Here is a 6,383-nt window from a genome sequence, read left to right on the forward strand (position 1 = left end):
ACATCTCTGGCCAGGATGTAATTTCCTTATTTTTGTGTGAAATTACTATCCTTAAATCTAGTCAAAAGGAAATGACATACATACCAAGATCATATTAAGCTCAAGTTAGGTTTTCACTGATCATAAAATTGATTGAAAATTGATTTAGATTACTGAGATACTCATGTTCTAGTTTCAGTAATTAGACACAAAATGAGCAGCTCAAGTAGAAATGTTTTCATCATCTGGGATGCTAAACCACTGTCTAAATAATAGACAGATGGAAAAACCTTGAACAAAATTTCTGAGGATAACTGCTGACAATTAAATCTTGATATAATACATCTAAAATGTATTTTGTTAAGAATAGCATTTCTGGTACTAAGCAGATGATAGATTCCTACATCTGAACAAACAGATGCTAAAATTATCAGTCGGTGGTCAAAACACTGCTGCACAACCAGTTGTTATACATATTGTTCTTATCCACTGTTGTATCTAAAATGCTGTTGTGCCTTAACATCTGCTCTCTAAAATCTGTCCATTGCTAAAGTGTCAACCTCTGTTCTTCAAAAACACTGATGTTAAAATCATTGTTTCATCCACTGATACATCCACTGTTTCATTTTATGACTGTTGTAACTACTGATGCCTGAACCATCAGTAGTTGTTAAAACAACTGTCTTCCATCATTTACCATTTCATCAGATGTTTGACACGTGGTCCGTTTTTAGCCTTCAGATCATAATAACCGCTGCCACATCAGCAATCACTTTTTCCCTAAATAAAACCCTGATTTAATCCAAACAGAGGATTACACTGTCGAATTGAATTCCAAACATTCTCTTCTAAAAAACAGTTTCCCTCTCATAACTATGTAGGTCCCTCTTCGGAGGATGACGAACCTAAACCTTGTTATACAAACCCACTAGCGAGTGCGGAATCCAAGCTAGCAAGCAAACCGGGATGAGACAAGTATAAACACAAACACACAAGGGTTCACTGATTAACACCACTGTATTAATACGAATGAAGGTTTCGGTTACAAGCACAATGTTTGCAAATCTAACTTGCAAACTCTCTAGTGTGTGTGTGTGTGTTTGGATAGGATGCTCTCAAACTCTCTCTATGTGTGCATCTATCTAACAAGTCTCTCAAGTCCCTTTGACACAACACACTTCATGGGTATTTATACCCATACACAGCAGGTCTGGTCGAAGGATTAGACAGATTGTCCGAAGGACCATCTGTCGACCACAATGGCCATCGAAGGATCCGTATATACTTCGAAGGATAGCATATCCTTCGAAGTCCATCAGTATCCTTCGTGATTTATCTTTCGAGCCAATCGAAGGATAGACATAATCCTTCGATTGCTCATCCTTCGACTCAGACACTTCACAAACATATTTCTAACTGTTGACTGAGTCAAACCAGGAGGACGGTTGACTTGGTCAACTTACAAGACTGACAAGGACATCGTTTACATATAGACCGAATACAGACAAAGTACAGACACAAGTGCATCAACAAACTCCCCCTTGGCTGTAGCTTTGTCTTTATCTTCTATAGTTGTAGACTCGTCTCGAACTTCGATGGTCTTTGGTCTTCGAGTTCTCAAAACTCTGATGTCCTTTCAAGTCTTCAATGTCGGAGGATCTTCAAAGTCTTCACGTCTTGAAAGCAGAAAGTGTATCAACAAACTACCCGTATCATGTAGGAAGTGTGTTGGCAAACTCCCCCTTAACATAAGCTCCCCCTTGAGTTATGCTAGTGAAAAACTTTATCTTTATGAAGTGAGATCCTTGAGGTGTTGATGATGGTCAGTGGCAACTCGATCTTCTTCATCACTTGAGTGCCTTCACATCGTGTCTTCATTCCGAAGCTTGTCATCGACCATGTTCTCCTTGTCTTTAGAATCTGCACATGCAAGAAATCTAAACGCGTAATGAGAACAACTGCTTGGAATATAGTTACCATAAATAAGTGACACACGGATGACCATGTCACAATCAAACACCGTCCGACAGTTTGAAAGTTTAATAAATTTGTCAATTTTAGTCTTTAACTTTCAAAACATGCAAATTTCGACCGTTTATGAAGATTTAGTCAATTCGGTTTTCGTTCAGGTTTCAGGTAACAAAGACTCGAGCTCCAACATCGTACGATCGAAAATAAAGTAGAAATAAAATCTTTTTGGCTTTTATAAAGTTTATATTAAAACACGCCTAATTTTTTTTTTTTTTTTTTTGGTATTTTTGACTTTTCTAAAAGTAAGTACTGAAAGCAGTAAATAAATATATACATACATTCTTTTTGCGAGTTTCGAGGGTAAGAGAATCATATCTGTGTACGGTCATGCCAAAACACTCTTGTTGTTCAGTTAGTTAACATTAAGATAAGCATCCTATAACAATTATCGGTATTGTTGTCCACTTAAGCTCAACTTATCAGATGTAATCATGTCTAGAGGATACGTTAAGGTATGATTTATACTTACCGACCGGTGTTCATCCACATCACGACACATTCCCGTATCAAGTTATGTACGAGGGTTCATCTTACCGGTGAGTATACCGATTATCATCTGTTTGACCGTATATATTTACAATGTGAACAAGTCACTTATTTGAGTTTGAAAACAAGTCCTTTGTGATATAATCACTTATCGATGAGGAACTTGATTTTCATATGCATGAGGGCACAGGAGCAAGTCCGTGAACAGGTCAGTACTTTCGTACAGCAGAGAGACGAACTTGACTCCCGGATAAATGTGATATTTTATCACTTATTTGATTTGGACATGTGATTGTTGATCACTTATTGAGGTCGAATGCAATATGTATTATGTACACGTATGTATAGTATCATGGAAGATCTAGACTTGCGTCCCCGTTATTTTTCGGTAAAAGATACAACCATGATACCCAGATGATAAGCAGCATAAAGACCGAATATCTCAGAACCTCGGCAATCTATCAAACGAAATTTCGGTACTAAGACCATATGCCAATGAATGGTTCCCACCTGGTCTTCAGTCGATTAAGATTTATATCACCCTGCACACTTTAAAATGATTGTGAGCCTACCGATACATCTTATATAGAGCTGCTTATCGTTTTTCATTTAAGGTTTAAAGAGGCTTGGATAGACCACTGATGTACTATCATTTTCTCTTTTGCTCGCCAGGAAACTCATTTTTGATTTTCTATTGTTTTTGTGTTTTTGAAATTTTTCGATGTTTTTGGATTTTCAGATTTTTGGATTTACTCCCCCTAAAATCAATAAACTAAGACAAATTTAAAACACAAAGATATTTACAAAAATGATTTTCCGATGTTGGTTTTACTCTTGCTTGACCTTAATGCCGGTTACCCAAATTAAGTTTTTATCAGAAAAGATTTATCGAATTTTTTGGGAAAATCAGTTGGCACGTCGGTAAGCGGTGCGAACCATAACAACATTGACGAGTTTCATAAAGAAACAATCACGTGTGAGGTGATATTCGAGATCAACGTGTCAGGCCAAAGAGTGCTGTACAAGACGATATAATTCATATAGCAGTCTAAAAATCAACAAGTATAGGAGAAATTAGAAATTTAAAAACCGTATACTGCAACTGCTTCGTGCATTGCAAGGAATCTGAGCACTCTCCCAAACTGGACATCCACTGGATGTGGACTTCAAAGTCGATTTTGTAGCTACTGAAAAATCTCTTCACAGCAACACGATCAAAAACCTTTGGTTCCGGCTGGTCTTCCACATTGCACCAGCGAAAGGTCTTTGTCTTTCTCTTTCAGAAGCGGTGTGCAGATGTTCAATCTACACCACGGCATCCGCACATCGTTCATTGTATTCTTTCCTGAGAACCCGATTAAAAACCATAGCAACCAAATTTTGGCGCGTTCTTCATCTGGTCGAATTTTGCAACTTCATTCAACCACATTCTTCTTCTTTCTCTTTTTCTTTCCTCTCTCTCTCCATCAATGGCAACAACATTCTCCTAGATGTAACAATATGTCGGAGTCTTATGTTGCCAATCTTGTGCATGGACGCTCCACTATCAACAATCTTAAGACTATCAATAGTTCCTCCTGGAACATCCTGCACACTTACTCAGAGATTAGTTGGAGAGGGGGACCCAAGCCTTCACAGACTTGGGTCGTCCGTCATCATCGAGAATTGTAACATCCATTTCCCGATGATTCGGAATTGATGCAGCTCCCCCTGAAACAGTTACCGGTTTTGGTATCCAAATCTCTTTCTGTTTTTCATGTTTAACATCTGATTTAATAGATTTTGTTTGGATAACCTCCGGTTTCAAAGCCTTTTCAACTTCTTTTCTTTGTTTCTTTTTCTGTTTCTTTTCTCGTTGTTTAACAAGACGAGGGTCCTGTTTTGGTGAAACAGATCTTTTATGGTAATTGTTACCATGGGGTGCATCAATTTTTGACTTTCTCTTGGTGAGATATGGACAATTCTTAATGATGTGTCCATACTCACAGCATTCAAAGCATGATCTCCGCTCAACAAACCTCGGAGTATCATAATTGTAATAGCTGGATGATGAACTTCGTGATCTTGAGGTACTTGGTCCTACATCACAACTGTTTGTGTGTTGTGTATAGTTGTTTTGACTGTTTCTTTTCAAAATTTTACTTTGTTTAACAAAATCCTTATTGGATTTGCTTTTGAAAGTATCAATTTTATCAGTTCCTCTTGATTTCACGAAGTTTATCTTCCGATCCCTTTTCTTGTTTTCGCCCTGTTTGCCTTTTCTATTCTCTTGGGCGGCATGATGTTGTTCACGGGGATCATCAACCTTTGCTTTCAACTTATGAAGATATGGACAATTTCGAATTATATGTCTAATTGTACCACATTCAAAACACATTCTCCGCTCTACAAGCCTCGGAGAAACATGTTGATGACCAGACGGAGAAGCAGACACTGAACTTTGTGATCTAGATGTGCTTGGACCTAAGTCACATCCATTTGTGTGTTGGGTATAATTGTTCTGATCATTTCGTTTTAAAATTCTAACTTGTTTTACAAAATCAATGTTAGATTTATTTTGAAATGTTTCAAGTTTGTCCGTACCCTTTGATCCAACAAAGTTCACTTTCTGTTCTCTTTTCTTAGCTGGAGCTCTTTTGTTTTGCACCCTTTGAACCTTAGGTTGCTCAACCTTAGATTGTTGAATTTTAGGTTGTGCAGCCTTAGGTTGAGGAGCCTTAGACTGCTCAACTTTAGGTTGTTGAACCCTTGGTTGTTCAGTCTTAGGCTGCTGAGCCTTTGGTGCTTGAGCATTCTTGTTTTGAGCCCTCTTTTCTTGTACCTGGCCCTTACCCTTTCCAGAATTCACTTGTTGTTTTCGCTCAACTGGCAGTTTTTGGTTTCCGTATTGTTTTCTAATTAGCTCACACGGAATTGGTTCACATTGAGTGACCGTCACTTTGTTACCTTTGTTTCCCAAAAACTTATCAGTTCGTCCTTCAAAAATTTTCTCAATTAAATCTTGATTTACATTTTTGATTGGAAAATCTTTGTCAGAATAGATTTTGCTGTCTCCCTTGAGCGTATACAACAAGTTATTCTTTTCAATGCTCGGTACACTGGGCTTCATTGCCTTTGGTGTTTCAGCCTTACTCGGTTTCACTGGTGGATCACACAAGATGTGATTCTCAATTGGAATGTCTGGTGTAACCGAGTTAGACTGTGGTTTCTCATTTTCTTCAGATTCATCGTCCGAAGAATCAGCATCCTCAATAATTGGAGAACTCTGTTCCTTAACAGACGATGAATTTTTCACATTCTCAGATTCAGATTGCCCCGAGGATGATGTACCAGTTGTGAACCCGAGGCCTGCTGCAAAGTCATCTAGACAGAGTGGCACTGTAGGTTCAAAACGGGGCATATCCTCGTCATTAGGCAACTTGGAGTAGTTATGATTCATTGGTGGAGGACATGATTTGTATCCTACGCCAATGAATTTTTCATCCTTCTTTTTCTTTTGAACATCAATAATGTGATCCAATACATAGCGGGAATTGGAATAGCTTTCCAATTTCTGCTTGATTGTTTCACATTCACACTTGACTGTGGCTAACTCTACCATCTGTTGTTCAATTGTGTCAATTAAATTATTATTAGCATGTTGTTTTCTCAAAACAGCCTTTTGAAGTTCAGAAACATCATACTTTAATGACGCAATTGTTGCTTTAAACTCTTTTTCATTTCTTGTTAAAAACAAGTTAGCCTCAGTTGCTTTAGACAGATCAACAATCAATTCTTGATTGTGTTTGTGTGTGATGTCAAAAAGACTTTCCTTTTCTGCATATTCTAGACATTTAGCACATTCAACAACAGCAGAAATAGAATCAGGTTTAGAATCACATACCTGA

Source organism: Helianthus annuus, chromosome 7 (genome assembly GCF_002127325.2).
Source record: "Helianthus annuus cultivar XRQ/B chromosome 7, HanXRQr2.0-SUNRISE, whole genome shotgun sequence".
Classification (NCBI taxonomy): Eukaryota; Viridiplantae; Streptophyta; class Magnoliopsida; order Asterales; family Asteraceae; genus Helianthus; species Helianthus annuus.